The following is a 17,536-nucleotide window of genomic DNA, read 5'->3' on the forward strand; positions in this document are numbered from 1 at the left end:
AAATAGGGAATTAGGACATTAAAATGACGAAAGGGCCAAAAAAAAAAATAGGAAATTGGGGCATTAAAACGATGAAAGGGCCAAATTGGCCCATCTGCCTCTAGCAGAATCCCCCTGGGATTCTGTGACACCAGTCCCTGGGAATTGAAAACCAAGCAGACTGCGGACCCCTGTACCCAGGGTAAGGGGACCGTTGTCTTTTCTGGAGCTTCCTCAGCCAGAGGCAGTGCAGGGCTTAGAAACGGAGTGAGCGGAAGGTTCCACAGCTCCTTAGGGGGGTGACTTAGGTCAGCAGAGAAGTGGACCCAGAGACTCCAACCGTGACATTAAAACTCACTGTCATGATCGACTCGGTTGTCCTCAAATTTGGTTTCTTTCCCAATTTTTCCCCAGTTGTGTCAAGATGACGGTAGCTCCAGGCTTGAGAAAGACTTCCCACAAGGAGAGCTCCTCATGAAGTAGTTCCCTTCACACGCTGAGACCCATTCGGATTCGTTCAGCTTATCCTACTGCCCAGTCCAGAGCCAATCAGGGTGGGTCAGCCCACGGTTCTCGCCTCTCATTGGCCAGTCACATGCCCCCTCCTCCACTGAGGCACAGGGTACCTCTATCCAAATCACTTGGTTTGCCACTGAACGGTGAGTCCCCCAAAGGAAAAACAGGTGTGGTGGGAAAAGGAAAGAACAAGACCATCCAGTATAGCAAGGAGGAGAGACGTACAAGGGAGAAAATCAAAATTGCAATAGAAAGGAAGTATCAGAAGGGAAGTGTTAAAGTTCAAAGATGGATCCTTCACCAACTGATCTGGAAGGATGTCACCAAAGGGGTGACATCTGGATGGTTTTAAAGACTTAGTTCTTATGAATGGTACCACTCGCTCGTTTTCTACTCTATTCTTTTGCTCTTTGGCAGGTGCCTTTTTCTTAATTACACCCAGAGAGCATAGGAAAGTGGATGCCAGCGATATTTATTTTCTGCTCTGGGCCCAGCACAGGTAACACACCAGGGGCATCTTTCTTAATGAGGGAAGAAAAATGTCAGAACAGCGATCAGCCACGTTGCACCCAATGGACTTAAAAATAAGCAAAAATAACATGAAAATTCATTTTGCATTAACTGGCTGTATATATCATTCCAAGATTAAGAGAGCAGGATTTTCTTTGTACCATGATGAGATCTGTTACTAAGGGTTCCCTCACAAATGGACGCTCTTCACAGAAGAGATATTCATTCTGTGGATTATCTTATTCAATTTTCAAACTAGAGCTGAAGCTGGAGGTCCAAGCCCACGTCTGTTCCAGAGGAGGTGCCTGAGCCCCTCCTGGTGTCTCCAGTTTATACCCTCACCCCTTCTCTGTGTTGCCTTCTCACTCCACCCTCAAAAAGTTAGACCTTTTGTGTATGTTGGGTAAGGAGGAAGGGCCAAAGTCCATGTCACTTAATAATATCAGCAATGCTCTGTGAGCTTTATTATCCTTATGCAATCATGTGAGATATGAATTGCCATCTCTGTGTAATGAAAGGGGAAATTGAGGCTTATCCACTCAAATGGGTTTCTCCCCTAGGTAACATAGCCTTCCTGTCTGTTTTGTCATGAGATGAGACTGGGCCCTTCATTGCTACAAACATACCTGGTTATGTCCTGATTGGCATGAGACCCTGCATGAAGCCCGTCCAACAACTGATTGAATAGGGGACTGAATGAATTGGTTACTGAGTGAATGGATTGTGGGCACACCCCTCCTGTCTCCATCTTGACTGTGTGCTAGCACCCTTAAATCATTTCTGCGGCTGGGCACACAGTAGGAGCTCTGGATAAGGGCTTGACAGTGGCCAGAGGAGCTGCCAGGAGCAGGGAACTAACTCCTCCTTGTTAATTCCAGGCCAAAGCAGGGTTAGGGATGAAAGGAGGTGGATAAGGAAGTCCTTGAAGTAATGAAAAGAAAGTAATCCTGATTGGCTTCATTTAGAGCAGCTGAGAGACTGAAAAGCCGAGAATCAAATGAAGTCATCCTCAGGGCTTCACAGCCCCCCCTCTTCTGGCAGTGGCAGGCAACACCAGAGAGTCCTTTTGAGCTCCAGTGTGACCAGGTCACCTGGGAAAGGGGGATGACACCCACCCCCAGCTCCTTTGTAGCACAGAGAAGTGGGAAGGAGGTCACTAGAGAGAAAAAGGGAAGTGAGGCAGTGAGAGACAGAGATGGGGAGACAGGGAGAGAACAGTGAGGGCTCAGAGACAGAGGAGTCGACGGTAGTGGGGAGGAGCTGAGAGAAGGAGCTGTCCATCTCCCCTCCACCCTGTACACCCCCCTGTATCCTTCTCCACCTGCTCTGTGTACCTTCCCCCGACAGAAAAGATATTCCCCATGTGGAAGTTTCATTCTGCTCTGTGAGTGGGTTGACCCTGACAGGAGATGGGATAGGGAAACAGGAGTGTAGTTGGGGTGGCCAAATCCCAGGTCCCTATCCAAAGGTCACTGTTCCTCTGCAGCCACCTAAGACCTACAGATTCAGGTAACCATGCCTCACCTGGTCTGCAGCCCCAGAATGAGAACAGCCCTACTGCTTCTAGACCTAGAGATTCTGCCCTTCCTCCCAAGGTCCCTCTTTGTAAATAATCCCTTAAATCCTGCTAGAACCTAGATAATACAGGAATTTCCTAGGCTTCTAATGCTGAGGGGAAAAGGATCCATAGGTGGAGAAGAGAGGCCTTTACCTGTATACTATAAGCTCAAAGCTCAAAGGGCACACTTGGGAGCAGAGCACAGCTTCCCCAGCTCTTTCACAGTTTTAGTTTTGAGACAAGATCTTGTTTACTTGCTGGGGTCTTGGTCACTAAGTTACTGAAGCTGGCGTTGAACTTTCGATCCTCCTGCCTCAGCCTCCCCAATTGCTGGGATTACAAGCATGCGCACTCCACCCAGCCATGTTCTCTTTTGGAATGCAGCAGCCAGCACAGACTTCCCAGCTTCCTCTATGCACCTGAACACCCACAACTGGCTGTTTGATGAGTGTGTCTCCAGGCTCCATTGCAGCTGTCCCCAGAGGACGGCTCTCAAGATAAATAAATAAAGCCTTTGCTGACTGTACATGCCAGTGTCCGGGCTTCACAGCCTATTTTTAGAATGTAGGACAAGTTTCTCCCAGAATAGACAAGACAGCTAATCCAGGAGGGAGGCCTGAGAGAGATGAAGACGTCGAGTCTAGATATGAATTAGTAGTGAGTATATTATTTGAAGAAATGTTGAACAGCTAGGCAAATATTTGATACCTTTGAATTGGAGCCTACGTTTTTCACAGGCAGAGCAGCGTCAGCAGCTGCTTGAGACATCTCGCTTCCTCGAATGTACCTGGCTGTCACACCCAGTTCTGTGGGCCACCTCTTGCTGCATACTCAGAGGTAATTAAAGTTGCATGCCTCCTAAAATTAAGAGCCATTCTGGGTCTCAGGGACAGTAGATCCAAATAAATTCTTCTTTTTAAAGGGGTGTTTATTTTCCTTAAATCTACCATCATCTTATAAAAGGGATAGGATCTCTGTTTGAAAAGTGTCAGAGAAACAATTCCTGAAATGGGATTTTTAGTCTGTGACTCTGTAGAGAAGTTTCCCAAAAAAGCTACTCAGGCCCCTGTAACCCAGAAGGTGAGCCTTGCCCATAAAACTTGAGGCCAGGGGGACAGCTTCCAGGTTTGGGCTCAGCTGAGAGTCTTTGCAGAAGGGCATCTTCTGGGAGCCTGCGGGTGGAAGGCCCAGGAGACCCACGACGCCAGGTAGATTTGTCCACAGAGTGGCTGAGTCATCTGTTTACCTCTTCTGGGAGTAGAGGCAAGCCCATTGGCATCCCCTAATTTACAGACGGGAAAACAGAAAGAAAATCCATGATATCGCCCGCATTTTGCCCTGGTGAGTCTGAGGTGGTCCCCATGGGGTTTTAGGGGAGCAACAGCTAAGTATTAGACATGGTCTTGCCATGTGCTTTGAGCTTCGCATGCATACGCCCAGGCAATCATTGCAAAGCCTCCAGGAATGCACTTCCACTAACCCCACTTTACAGATGAGAAAAATGGGATTCCGAAAAGTAAAAGGCCCTGACGCAAACCACCCAAGTGGGGTGTGGCGAGCCTGACCCAAGCGCTAACCACTGTGTATGTTCCTTGGCGACGTGTATTACTCGCGTTCTCCCTGGAAAATCCCGAACAGCACCGGAGGTGGAGGCGCTGAGCTTCCTGTCGCTCGGGTCTGCGAGGCTCTAGGTGGGGGATCCGCAAACCCTGGTCCAGGCCCTGGGCCTCCCCGCGCTGTGCCGCAGCTGCTCGAGAGCCGCCACCAGATGGCAGCAGACGCCCTGCGATCGGGCCTCTGGGAGGGAGCCAGGCCAGGGCACCGGCCTGTGGAGGCCACCCGCGGCGCGTCCCTGGGAGCAGGATTGCCGCCTACAGGACCTGAGGTGCCTGCAGCCTGGAACTCTGGACCCCAGAGTCGGCCCAGAAGCCCCCGCCGCTTCCTGGGGCCCGCCGCCTCATGCTGTTCCCGGCGCTAGCATGCTGATTGGCTTGGGCTGAAGCCGGGGGAGCCCGACGAGCAATCAACCCCCGCGGGGACCGGGCGCGGGGCAGCCCCCCCCCCCCCCCGGAGAGGGAGGAGAGGCTCGCCTGCCCGCCAGCCGCCCTGGGAGCGCCGACCCCCTGGCCAGCCCAGCTCATACACCTCTAGTTTCACGCCTGAGAGGGAGGGCGGGGGATCTGTCACCTCACTCGACCTCCAAGGAAATTGGCTCAGACGAGTGGCAGATGGCAGAGCGCGACCCTGCCTGAGGTCTCCCAGCTCCAAGGCTCAAGTTGGGCCCCCACCAAACCCCATACCCGATGGCGCCCAGACCCGGCCGGGAGTGCTGGAAATGATGCGCTTGGCTAAGAGTGGGTGCAGGCCTCATGCAGCCACGGGCACAGTCTGAGCTAACTTGGGGTGGATTCTGTGGAAGTCTGGGATGCAGAGAAAGGAACGGAGAGCCAGGCTTTCACCTCGGGCAGCTGGAGGCCTCGTCAGGCCATTTGCTATCCAGAGCAATGCACTGCCGGGGCCAGAACTTACCTGGGGCTAAGGGGAAACGATCCTTTGCAACAGGAAACTGGGGCCGAGAAGTCAGGGGTGCCTGGGACCCTCTAGCCTGACTCCAGACCGGGAAACTGAAGCCCCGAGGAGTCACAGGCACTCCAGGAGTCCAAGCGGAAGATGGAGGAAGAGAGCCAGAGAAAGTGAGGAGGGCGGTTCCTGCTGTAGCCTTTAAGGAGCTAAAGCGTAAGTACCTCAAGGTTAGCGGTACAAAAACCGATAATGCCATAGAAAGCCCACCTGGCCTTGTGCACTTGTGCCCAGTCCTTGCCTCCCTCAGCCTGCAGCCAACACAGGGATAGGTTGGAGGACCCCACAGCTGCATGTGCAGCTCCAGGGGCTGCCACATGCCACCAGACTTCAGGGCGTGTCAGCCAGGCCCAAAGGCCTAGGATCAGAAGCTAGGGCTTCACTGGTAGCCCATACAGGGAACCTATTGTGTGAAATCTGCAGTTGAACACATTTATTCTCTAGCGCTTAGGAAAGAATCAACAATGAAGTAAAACCATGCTTTGGGCTCCCAGTATCTTTTAGTTCATCCGTGGATTCAACCAACTGCAGATGGGAAATACTCCTGCCCCCACTTCATCTGCACTGAACATATACTCTTTTCCTTGACATCCCCCCCCCAAAAAAATATAATACAGCAACCATTTACTTTGCATTTGCATTGTATTAGGTATCAGAAGTAATCTAGAGATGATTTAAAGTATGGGGAGGAGATACAAAAGTTATATGCAGATACTGCACCATTATATAAGGAATTTGGGGGGGGGGGGTATTTAAGGGATTTTGATACCCCAGGATGGTCCTGGAACCAACCCTCCACATTATACCACTGTATAATGAAGGAAAACAATACAAAAGACAGTGACGTGGAGTCATTCCTGGCTCTGTCACTCCTCCTTCTGCACTGGGTAACTTTGCGTCTCTAGGTTTCCCTGGACCACTGGTTAAACAGGAATATTAATGCACACTCACAGGACTGCTGTGGGCCTGGAAAGGGAGGAAGCACAGGACAGGGTGTGGAAACATGAAATGTCTTACCCCAGGACATGGTGCCTTTGTCTTATATTTTCTCAATTCATTAGCATTTTACTTTTTATTATATTTTATTGCACTTATTTCATTGTTTACTTTCTTTTTCTGAGCACCCAACCATAATGCTGATCTGCCCCCCCATCTTGCATAGTTCTCCTCTCTCCCATCCCCAAATCTTGAACCATCCTCAGGTTGTGGGATCCTGAGTCCTTGGGTCTTTCAGTCAATCTGATCTGCCCCTTGCTTCAGGAAGAACTCAAAAGCTCAGCCCTTTGTGATCTGTCCTATTCATTTGCTCAGCCTCACTTACCAGGCCTTCTTGACCTCTTTACCGGGCCACCTACAAATTGAAAACAAACATGCAAAACCCTAATAGAAAAAAAAATGGACCTAGATAGGACCAGAAATTCATACAAGGTGAGCTGCAAATGTCTTATAAGTATGTGAAAAAACCTGTGCTGGGAATATTCAAATGAAGACAGCATCCATGACTATAATAAAAATTCAAAAGAGCAGCAACATTCGGAGCTAGTGGGGATATGGGGCAGTAGACACCTACCCCAGTCACTGTTGATGGGAGGATAAATTGCTACATATTTTGCAGAGTAACTGAACATTATTTATTACAATTAAAACTGTGGCAGGAGAGTTTTACATACTAACCCATGTTTTTCCCTCCACCTGTCATTTTCCCATCCCCATCCTCTCCTACCCTCCCCCAATGCGGGCAGCTAGGCCATTCCTTGATCATTATCATCTCAGTAAAGAAGCCAGAGAGAGAAGGCTGCAAGTATTTTTCCAGCTTTGGAAAATACAATCCCTTAAGAGAGAAAATGGGTTGAGGAAGGAAGCTCCTTCCCACCCTTCAGAGATTTCCCTGAGTTGGGGGTCTACATGAGTGGCCTGCAGGGGGAGAGGAATATGTCATAAGATATGTCAGGGGCCATGACACTGGCCTGGAGAGGACAGGGAAGGGATTCTGGGTGCCCATGCCTTCCTGTAGTAGGCATCCCTTCTCCTAGAAATGCTGGACTGTGGCTGTGGGGTGGCAAGAAGACCTCTGACCATCTCCCCAACCCACTCCCAAACCTCTCTATCCCCAATCACACAGAGCCAAGGCTGAAGTGCCAAGGAGCTGGCTGCACTGCTGAAGCCCCAAGAACCAATGACAGAGAAACACACATTCTCACTATGCCACAATGCCTGGGCATTTTTGAGGACCTGAGTGATTGGAATTGTATTGGTCTCCTTTTTCACATAAGCCACTTGTTTCATTTTCTTCTCTTATTGCATTGGCAGGTTCTCTGAAACAATGTGGAATAAGCTGTCCTTCTGAGGGCAGATCATCTATTGCCATTTCAACTCTTTTATGGTTCTTTATCTGCTAACACGTTTCTACCTATTGAGCCAACCTGGATAATGTATGTTTTTCTAGAAATTATTCTTTTTATTTTTTGGTTCTGAGGATTGAACCATGGTCGTGCACTTCCCATACGCTCTTTCACTGATCACTTCCCATACGCTCTTTCACTGATCTATACTCCTAGCCCCTGTAACTACTTTCTTATTTCTCATAATGTTTTTGCTTTTTTCCTTTCCTTTGAAAAAGAAAGGACTCCCTTGAGGGGAGTCCATGTAATTAATTGTTTTTTTAATAAAGCATCATATTTGGGTTTATTTATATTATTTTGTTTTCTGTCTCATTATATTCAACATTTACTTTTATTAATTCCCTCCTACTGTGTGTCCTTTTGTATTATTTTAATTTCCTAAGTTAAACACATAAATGGAATTTTCTCATTTTATTTTTAATGACAAATAATTTATGTACTGTAAATTTTCCTCTGATTGCAGCTTTATCTGTGTCCCTTAGGTTTTGATGTAGTTCCTTTGTGATTCCTTAATGATTTGGGGGGAAGATCATTTTTTTTTTAAACTCTTGCCTTCTGTTTTTGCTGAGACATGATCAGAGACTATGACATGTAGAATCTTGATTTTACTGAGACTGTCTAAAGTTTTGCTTGTGGACAAGAACATGCTTGATGTCGGGGAACATAAGAGAAGAAGGGATATTCTCTGCTTACAGAGTAAAACCTATAACAATTAAACTAAGCTCCTAACTCAACTGTTCAAATCTTGTCTACTAAGATCTTCTGTTTTCTGGAAGACATAGGACATCATCATTATCCAAGAACACTTGTACTAGAAGAAAACATTTTATAGTGAATCTACTGAAGGAAGGGCAAAATTTCATTCATAAGGCAAAAAGACTTTACTGCTATTATATACTGAGAAGTAAAACTAAATATTATAAAAAGTAATTATCCAATATTACTGAAACTTAGGTTAAAATGTAAAAATGTAACAATTTTTAAAATAAATATAAATTCAGTATACTTTCCCATATGTATGCTATACTTGTTATACTTCTTATTTTTAAGTTTTTGCTTTGCATAAAAGCAATAAACCTCAGCTGAAAACAGTGGCACACATCGGTAAGCTCAGCAACTCAGGAGCCTGAGGCAGGAGGATCACAAGTTCGAGGCCAACCTCAGTAATTCAGTGAGGCCCTAAACAATGTAGGGAGACCCTGTCTCAAAGTAAAAATAAAAAGGGTCGAAGATGTGTGTCAGTGGTTATGCACCCCTGGCTTCGATCTCCAGTATCAAAACAACAACAACAAAACAATAAACCTCATAATGACTTTCTGAAGTATAATGTATCTTATAAAATCGTGTGATAACATGACAAGACAACCCCCGGTTCACATTTGACTTTGGCAATACTATTATGTTTTGCAAAAGGGAATTTATGGTTTTAGCTATTGTCCTAAGGGCCTCTCAATTCTTTGCAGTCAGGATTGCACTCTACAGAAACCCAATTTAGAAACTTAAACAAAATAGGCACTTATTTTTCTCATATGACAAAAAAAAAAAAAAAATCCAAAGTCAAACAGTTGAGCCAGTGCTGTCGCTTATGGAAAGAACTGCAAATTCAGTTCCTCTAGGTCCTGGCTCTACTCTCTTTAAGTTGCTTCTTTCTCCTTGCCTTCTTATGGTGGCTGCTACACCTCCAGACATCATACCCACATTCTGATTCAAAGAAGCAGGCAGGACCTGAGGGGGGAAAAATGTTTGCTTCGTCTCCTCCTTACTTATCAGGAAAAGTTTCACAGAAGCCCCACAAGCAGACTCATTGGCCAAAACATGATCCCATGGTTATCCTAACTGCAAAAGAGTATGGGAGGTGAGAATTTTTAACTGAGCACATCATCACTCTGAGCAAAAATGGGTTCCAGTCAGAAAGAGAGAATGAATTTTGGATAGCAATTACAACTTTTGTCATAATAATAAAACCATTTAAAAATATTTCCTTTATATTTCTGGTAAGACTTCCCTGTTGCTTACTAATCTCTGTTGGTCAGTGGTTTTGCATGTAACCTAGCAATTCTCTAATATATCTTCTTAAAACATCCTAATACACTACTATTTTCAAAACTCATGGTCTCATTTGCAATTAACTTGGATAATTATGTATTATGTGGTTATTTCTACAATCATTGAGAGGCTGATCATCAAAAGTATTGATACATTTGCTTGGGATAGACAAGTAACCTGGAGGGATGTTTGAGCAGACAATAATTTTGTAAAAGTTCAGTTTATTGGTACCTGAATTCAAACTGTGAATCAGCTATGAAAATTTGGGCAACTTTTTCAACCCCTCTATGTCTATCTTTTTTTTTATTTGCAAAATGGGGAGGGTTTATCAGTCATCTACTTCTGCAAAAGAAATCACTCCCAAAACTTTAAACAACCACCATTTTATTTTCTCATGATTCTATGAATTAACAATTTGGACTAGGCTCTGCTGGTCTTCATGCAGCCACGGTCATCTGGAACTCAACCAGGGTTGGCTGATCTAAGACAGCTCACTCACACCTCTGGTGATTGGTGTTGGATCATAAGTCTTCAAAAGGCTGAACTCACCTTTTTAACATGATGGTGGAAATGTTTAAGTGTTCTAAGCAAGAATGCAAGATGCAAAGTCTCTTGAGACCTAGCTCAGAAGTCACAAAAAGTAACTTATACTACATTCCATCATCAAAGCAAGTCACAAAGCCAGACCAGATTCACGGGGCGAAAAAAAAAATAGATTTCTCTGCTTAAGAGGAGAAACAGTAAAGTCATATTGCAAAGGTTGTGTGTACAAAGGTGGAAAGAATGATGATTACAGTCACTTTTGTCAAAGAGAAGGTAATAATCATGACACACAGTTTGTGGGAAGGACTGCAAGAATTAAGACCTGTAAAGTGCTTAGAATCTGACAAGCACATATTAAGTGCTCAGTGTGTGTTATTTTTTATTATCATCATCATTGTCATTGTTATTGTACTAGAAGTACTCTTGTTTCCCAAAGCAACCTCTTAACTGAAGAGACTTGAATAACAGAATGTCATATCATTTGCCCTTTGTATCAAAACATCCTATTGTAATTGTATTTTACCTGAAGAGTCCTATGCTTTATGTGTTTGCTTACCAAATTGTTTGGTACATATGTGTTTATGAAGGTTTTTAGTTTCTCAGTGAATAGTCCTTCCAAGTTTCACAATTTCCTTCTCTGTCGTGTTCAATACTTTACCCGTTGAATTCCATATTGATGGATAATCGATGTGTCACCTTACTTGCTTTTTGTCTGATTTTTTCTGGTATCTCTTTGCTCAACAATTAATTTGTATCTTTATTTTTGATGCATCTTCTGTAAATAGAATCTACTTGAATTTCTTTTTTTTCTAATTTCATAGGAAAATTTGTAATTTTATTTATTTATTTATTTCACTACTGGAGATTAAACCCAGATGCACTCTACCATTGAGCTACAACCCTTTTTATTTTTTTATTTTGGGACAGGGTTTCACTAAGTTGCTGGGGCTGGTCTCGAATTTCCAATCCTCCTACCTCAGCCTCCAGAGTTACTATGTTACTGGCATATGCCACAATACCAGTCAGAAAATTCCCAATTTATTATGGTAGATGATATATATTATGTTAAACTACCTGAATTTAATTTTATGTTTACTAATTTTAGTATATACTTTCTATATTATGCTTACCAACTTATTGTTATTTTTCCTCTTTCCTCTTTACCATCTTCTGCTGGCTGCCTCAGGTTTATCACCACTCTTTTAAAAAATCCCATAATACTTTCACCCCCAGAACAGTTACCTTTCTCTCCCTAACAATTGTAGAAAGCTCTATTTATTTAAAGATATTATTATATTTCTTTTTTAATTGTTTATTTGTTCTTTTTAGTTATACATGACAATAGAAAGTATTTCATCATATTATACATAAATGGAGTATAGCTTCCCATTCTTGTGGTTGTACATGATGTGGAGCTATACAGTTTGTATATTCATATATGAACACAGGAAAGTTATTGTCTTCCCTTCATTCCCCTTTGTTTCATCCAAAGAACTTCTCTTCTTCCCTCCACCCCTGACACCCTTACTGTGAGTCAGTATCTGTATATCAAAGAGAAATTTCGGCTTTGGGATTGGCCTTTGGATTTTGAGGGTTGGCTTATTTCACTTAGCGTGATAGTCTCCAATTCCATCCATTTACCAGTAAATGCTATAATTTCATACTTCTTTATGGCTGAGTATATTTTATGTATTTCTGTGTAACAAAGTACTCCAAAATGTAGCAGCTTAAAATAGCAGTCATTAGTTACCTGATAATTTCAGGAGTCCTGGAGCAGCTCAGCTGAAGAGTCCTGGCTCAGGGTCTTTCATTAGCCTCAATCAAGTGTCCACCAAGGATGCAGTCATCTGGGCTTGACTGGGACTAGAGGGTCCTTTCCAAGCTCACTCATGTGGCGGTTGGCAAGAGGCTACAGTTCCTTGTCTCAAGGACCTCCCTCCATGGGGCTGCTCACAACATGGATCAAGTGATGTGTGAGAGAGACAAAGAGAGAGGTATTGGTGACTTTTACGCCTACTCTTGTTCACACTTAATTACTGTTTTAGGTTCTCTTGGTTAAAGTGGGTACCTAGGTACCCCCAAATTCCTAAGAAAGAGAAATTAAGCTCCATCTCTTGAAGAGAAGATCATCAAAGAATTTGTGAACATATTTCCTAAGCTATCACATAGATATACTGATTTCAAATAACCACCCTCCCATCTAGATGTTTTTCTTGTGGTTCATTAAGATAGAAAGAAGCCCTACCTTGCTCTTTCCTCTATACCAAGCTCCACCTCTCCTTCATCCCAGTGTCTAGCCTCATTCCAAATTCCACTTCCAGGTCATTACTTGGTTTCTCTTATTGTGCCCCAATTCATCTGATTTGGGGGTATGGCATTTCTCCAGTTTTTTCCTTAGACAGGGTACAAGACTTGGCCTGCTCTGCAATCCCTTGCCATTGCCCTGATATGTAGATGATACCTTACGTGGAAATAAGATTCTTGGGTCACTGTCCTTGTCCTTCAAGAGTGAAATCAGTGCCCACTCTCAGGTCTTCCATTTTCCAAGGCAGCAGTTAAGAAAGCCTATATTAACCTGGTTTTTTTCCCCTTTGTAAGGAATCCTCCTTTTTGTCTGGAAGTTTATAATTCCGGAATTACACCAGGGTCTGTCTATGTCTTTTTTTAATTAATCCTTCCTGGAACTCTATCAGCCTCTTTAATCAAGGCTTTCTTCAGCTCAGAAAATGTTCCTTAATTAATTGTTCAATTATTGTTTTTCCTTTATATGTTCTTTTTTTTCCCCTCCTTTTTTCTTTTTCTAAAAGCCCCTCTCCTTTGAATGTTAGATCCCCGGATTTGTCCTCCAAATCTCTTTCTGGTTTTGCACTGTGGTGAGATTTTTCATGCACTTTAACTCTCAGGACATTGACTTATTTCTGCAGTGATCATTTTCTTTGAGTTCATTGGCTGAATTTTTAAACTGAGAAAAGATTTCTCAGGTCCTGACAATCCTCTCCCACCATCAGTTCATCTCCCTGATAATTTTTTTTTTTTTTTTTGCTATGGTTCTCTTCCTTCCTCAGTAGTGCCCACTCTTCTGGTTTGTCAGTTTGGACTTCCTCCCTCGGGTTCCTGGATTCTCAGATCGGATGCTAGTTTACCTAGCTGTGGGTACCTTGACACCCATGCACGTTAGGCTGCAGGTATTCTCTGGGCAGCAACAGACCAGCATGCAGTTTCAGGCAGTTTGAACCCTTATCTGAGCAATGAGCAAACTGGTACATGTCCCCCTTCTGCTGAGGGCTGGTGGTATCCTGAGATTTCCTGAGGCCAGCAGTGATCCACTGACTGCCAAATTCCTTTTTCCAGTGGTGAAAGACACAGGACAGAGAGAGGTCCCTTTATGGTAGGAGGAAATCCTGCTTCTTCTCCAGCCCTCCACGGCAAGTTGGCCTCACTGCACTTTGCAGGCAGAGGGGCATTTAGGAGAGGAAATCAAGGAGAAAGGCTGCACTCTGCATTTCAGGGTATGCGGGGCGGGGGGTGGAACCAAGAGAAGACCAGGAATTCTTCAGGGGCTGGAAATATAAACCAGAAGGCTTGGGGCATATTAGAATTGCCTGCAAGCTTCTAAAATAGATTAAACACAGGCCACATTCCAGACCAATTAAATCGGAATCTCTAGAGATGGGCGCTTCAGCATCAGCATTTTAAAAGCTCTATAGCAGGTGGATTCTACTGGACAGCCAGGCTAGAACCACTGGTCTGAGATTGTTTGAATCAGTCTTGCCTAAATCTTGAAGGTGGCGTGTTCCACCCACTCCCAATGTGCTGATTGCATTTACCTGTTGCCATGGTTTTAAGATGGTTTGCCTCCACCAAAAACTCATGTTGAGACTTAATTCCTCAATGCAGCGGGGTTAGAATGTGGAGTATCACGGAAGGTGTTCTGGTCAGGAGATGAAATCCTCATTACTAGATTAAATTCCTCTGGTGGGAGAGATATCCTGCTTTGTAGAACTGGAATGGTTACCTCAAGAGCAGATTCTTGTGAAGCAAGAGTACCCCTTATGCTTTGGCTCTTCTGCACACGCCCGTTGGCCCTTCCACTTTTCTGCCATGCATGGAGCAGCTTTCACCAGAAGCCAATCGGAGGCAACTGAACTTGGACTTTACAAGCCTTCAGAACCATGAACCATATAAGCCTTTTTTTTTTTTAAGTGACTCAGTTTCAGGCATTCTGTTAATAGCAACAGAAAATGGACTAAGCCACCTGTTTATGTATGTAGCTGCAAAGGTACTATTTCTTCCTGTGTCCCAGAACCTGGCACAGTGCCTGGCACATGGCATCAAATGTAAAAATCAATGACTAAATCTGTAACTTAACATGACTGTAAAACTAAATCACTAAAAAGGCCCTTCCAGCCCGTTCAGTCAATGAGACCCATGTAAAAAGTTTACAGTTAGAAAAATTAAGGCCAAGGGAGAAGCAGAATTCCCACAGCACAGCATCCAGGCTGAGAGGTCTCCAGGAAGCCCATCTCTGCTTCTCTTATTTTTGGTTTCTTTCATGTTCTCTAGAAGGCTGTGTATATGTGTGGAGAGCTTGGGAAATATAGTTACCACTTTGCTTTCCCTCTGTACAAATTCAGTTTCATGCCTGTGTTCCAGGAATGAGTCTAAATATAAACTGAATATTGGCAAAATCAGCCTCATCTATTCAACAAATATTTATCAAATGTATGCTATGTGCCAGAAACTGTTCCAGTATCAATTATTGTTTTTCCTTGATAGGTTCTTTTTTTCCCTCCTTTTTTCCTTTTTCTTTTGTGATACATCAATGAATAAAGAAGAAGAATAAAAATCCTTACCCTCATGGGGTTGCACGTGCCAGTACGGTGCGGTAGATGGTCTCCAAAGATGGCAGCCAACAACTCTACCACACCCGCCTGTATATGATGCTCCTTCCATCAAAAGGTGAAGTCTAATTTCCCTCCCTTTGAATATGAGCTGATTTTGATTAATAGAATATTACAGAAGTGAGACTGAGCCAGTTTGGGGCCTAGCCCTGGAGAGAACTGGCAGCTTTTGATTTGGGTCTCTGTCTTGAAGACCACACTACAATATGAGAAGTACAAAACCTGCCCAGAAAGAGACCTACAACCAGTCAGCCTCCTCCCCAGCAGAGGCACTGACACGATAGTAATATGAACATGATATTCCAGCTCAGCCAAGCCCCAGGTTGAACGCAGCCATCTGAGTGACCCCAGCCGACATTATGTGGAATAGAACTGCCCAGGGAAGCCCAGCCACCCACAGAATCATTAGAAATAATAAATCACCGTTGCTTGAAGCTACTAACTTATGGGATGGTTGCACCAATAGAAAACTGAAACATTAGGATATTCAGACAATAAAAAGCATAGTAGGTGTTATTTACTATAACCCATTTGATTTGTTATCAATTATCAGTGACTCCCAATTCTTTGGCTTGAGATCCATGAATATTTTCCTTCCCTTCTCTTTGAGGTAGACATCCCTATACTCAGAACCTTCCTCACAAATCTCCTTTTGGCGGGGCATGGTCAGGTAGATGAATAGTCAGCCCAGGGGGTCTCCCCCAAATCTCACAAGAGTGTCTGCCTGGTAAACCGTACGTGCTTTCTCAATAAATTGAGCTGGTTCGGTCAGAAACCCCTATTGCCTCCTCTCAGTCCACATCATATAACCGCCCTGATAGAAGCGTCTACCAACAAGGAAAGAAAGAAATGACCACATCCCAATGTTTCTCTAGTGTGGAACACATAATTTGCCCAAGCTTTCTCCCTTCCTGAGGCAGCCTCACCCCTACTTCCCTCACTTCGAGGGTGCCCTCTGGGTAAAACTTCCAGGGTGGGAAGGTTTTTAGGCAGTGTGTCACTACGGTCACTTGCTTCTCCTTTCTGCTCCCATCCACTCAATATCCCTGTGAAAAGAACACTGTGGCCTTGGTTGGGGAAACTTCCTCTACCCAGTGCAACTTACTTCACATCCTTCATCCCGAGAACACACGCCTCAACTGAGCCTATGTATGTATTCCAACCACTGCCAGTGATTGGTTCAGGAACAGCACATAACTAAAGCTCATCCAATCAGAGCTGATGCTAGAACTTCTGTGCTTCCAATAGGAAGAAAACTTCCTTCTTCCACGGGAATATCTTTTTTATAAGGATAATGTAAACTTGAAGCCACTGGGGCTGCAACAAAAGGAAGCTTTGTTGGGGGAATGAAATCAACAGAGAAAAAGCAGAGCCAAAGTTCAAACAGTGACATCATTTGGGCCCCTGGATCCAGCAGTTCCAGGAGCATGCAGATCTCATCAGCAGGAGTAAGAGATGTCAGAGGGACTCATTCTTTCAGGCTCAGATGCCTTCTTTCATTCCGAAAGACAGAGGGCATATTCAAGGAACCTAAACATAGTTGGCTGGCAAGTCTCTAAGCTACTCACAAGTATCGTGTCCAGTTAAATAATTAAGTTATTTTTATCAGCATATAAGCCAGATGATCGCAATCGGGGTGTGTGTATTGATCAAACCTCTTTGGTTGCAAGTGACAGGAAACTGATTCCAATTGGTGTAAACACACAGGGAACTTATTGACTCACCTATCCTAACACAGAAAAAAAACAGGGTAGTTCTGTCTTTGGGAACAGCTAGATGCAGAGATCAGAGCACTGTGGGACTGTCTTGAGCTTTCTCTTTTCTCTTTGCATGTCAGATTCACTATATTTTAAGACTCGTTTCTCTTAGTGGCAGGGAACATGGCCTCAGGCAGTCTTAGCATACTTCCTCAAACAGAGCCAGAGAGAACAATCAGAGCTGATGGCTACCCCTCTAACTTCAGTTACAAAAATCCTAGGGAAGGTTTCTGATTGGCCCAGACTGGGTCACCTATCTACCTGTGTAGCTAGGGCCAAAATATGTCATCACAGGCAGGAAGACTGGTGCAGATCTGGCCTCCAAGGGGGCCCAGCAGCAAGTCTTGCTTGTGTCAACTTGAAGAGGAGAGGGAAAGAGAAAAAAAAAAAAAGACAGGAGAGCTCTTTGGGTGGTCACGGAGGGAACTCTGTCTACAGCACAGTCAGTCTGACTTCTAATCAAACAACAGTGTCCAGGACATGGGATATCCTGAATCTCAGAATTCAGAGTGAGTTTCCTTCTTGCCAGCCAGGAGGACTGATAGTACTGTTAGGAGGAGGGTTAGGAGCATAGAGAGAAGGCTGGCTTGCCTTTGAATTATGCAAAGTGGAGTGTCATGGTAGCTTTGATGGTGTTTAATTAAATATTTGGCACATTTAATTAATTAAATATTTAAACATTAAATACAGAATCGGATGTGACTTAGTGGACATTATATCTCAATAGCCATTAGTCATTCAACA

General features: G+C 44.1%; 2 long non-coding RNA genes across 6 annotated transcripts in view; one reads left to right on the top strand and one right to left on the bottom strand.

Moving 5' to 3' along the window:
• Positions 1-3,145: 3,145 nt before the first annotated feature.
• The window catches only part of LOC110598688 (uncharacterized), a 35,697-nt gene continuing 21,306 nt past the window's right edge, over positions 3,146-17,536 (top strand). For 3 of the 5 annotated variants that reach the window (XR_013430828.1, XR_013430825.1, XR_013430829.1), the window contains exon 1: positions 3,148-5,299. This is a non-coding gene — a long non-coding RNA (uncharacterized LOC110598688). Of the gene's footprint in view, positions 5,300-17,536 lie in introns of all 5 variants that reach the window. The other 2 variants (XR_013430826.1, XR_013430827.1) reach the window with 2 other exon arrangements.
• Positions 3,211-5,545, bottom strand: LOC144370837 (uncharacterized). Its single transcript, XR_013430830.1, has 2 exons — positions 5,093-5,545; positions 3,211-3,845 (listed from the first exon to the last, which is right to left on the bottom strand). It is a non-coding gene; the product is annotated as an uncharacterized LOC144370837 (long non-coding RNA).

This window comes from Ictidomys tridecemlineatus, chromosome 15, assembly GCF_052094955.1.
Source record: "Ictidomys tridecemlineatus isolate mIctTri1 chromosome 15, mIctTri1.hap1, whole genome shotgun sequence".
Lineage (NCBI taxonomy): Eukaryota > Metazoa > Chordata > Mammalia > Rodentia > Sciuridae > Ictidomys > Ictidomys tridecemlineatus.